The 957-nt window shown below is 41.3% G+C and overlaps 1 pseudogene; it reads right to left on the reverse strand.

Moving 5' to 3' along the window:
- Positions 1-266: 266 nt before the first annotated feature.
- LOC103914906 overlaps positions 267-957 on the reverse strand; it is a 7995-nt pseudogene continuing 7304 nt past the window's right edge.

Below are 957 nucleotides of genomic sequence, written 5' to 3' on the forward strand. Positions count from 1 at the left end.
CTGACAATGAAAACAGAACCTGAGGTCTCAAGTGTCATCCAGTCTGACAGTTTATCTCTTTTCAGGCTTTAGAAGATTATATAAAGCCTAATTAAACCACAAATAGCTTTTGAGAGATGCAGATAAGTGCCATAAAAAACATAAATAACTGATATATAGCCTTGTATAGAATAGGTATATAGACTTATAGGTTTTAATGGACCTTCGTTAGACTATGTCAGATTAATCGAAAAAAAAAATGGGGAAAAATGTCAGAACTGGAATGTTCAAGAAACCCAGTCTTGAACCTGAATCCTGAAACACAAGTAACAAAACAAGTAAATCTGTTTTATTATTCAGGATAAGACAGTTTTATATTACATTACTCAGAAACAGGTGACCTGCTATAGACCTGATACAGAAGAAGTGGATGAGGCCTTCTTCAGACAACTGGAAGAAGCCTCACATACAAAGACCCTAGCAGAAGACTTTAACCATCCCAATATCTCCTGGAAGGACAACATAACAGGGCACAAGCAGCCTAGCAGATTTCTGGAGTGCACTGATAGCTTCCTGACACAGGTGGTTGAGGAGCCAATAAGGATCTGATACTTAAACAAGGAAGAACTGATTTGGGATGTGAAAGCTGGGGGCAGCCTTGACTGCAGTGACCATGAGATGGTGGGGCTCAGGATACTGACAATACAAAGCAGAGCAAAAAGCCGTATCACAATCCTGGCCTTCTTGAGAAGAGACTTAGGCCACTTCAGGAGTCTGCTTGGAAGAATCCCATAGAATCATAGAATCATTAAGGTTGGAAAAGACCTCTAAGATCATCGAGTCCAACCGTCAACCCAACACCACCATGCCCACTAAACCACGTCCCTAAGCACCTCATCTACACATCTTTTAAATACTTCCAGGGATGGTGACTCAACCACTTCCCTGGGCAGCCTGGTCCAATGTTTAACCACTCTT

The sequence above is a fragment of the Pygoscelis adeliae genome, unplaced genomic scaffold (assembly GCF_000699105.1).
Source record: "Pygoscelis adeliae isolate BGI_AS28 unplaced genomic scaffold, ASM69910v1 Scaffold43, whole genome shotgun sequence".
NCBI lineage: Eukaryota > Metazoa > Chordata > Aves > Sphenisciformes > Spheniscidae > Pygoscelis > Pygoscelis adeliae.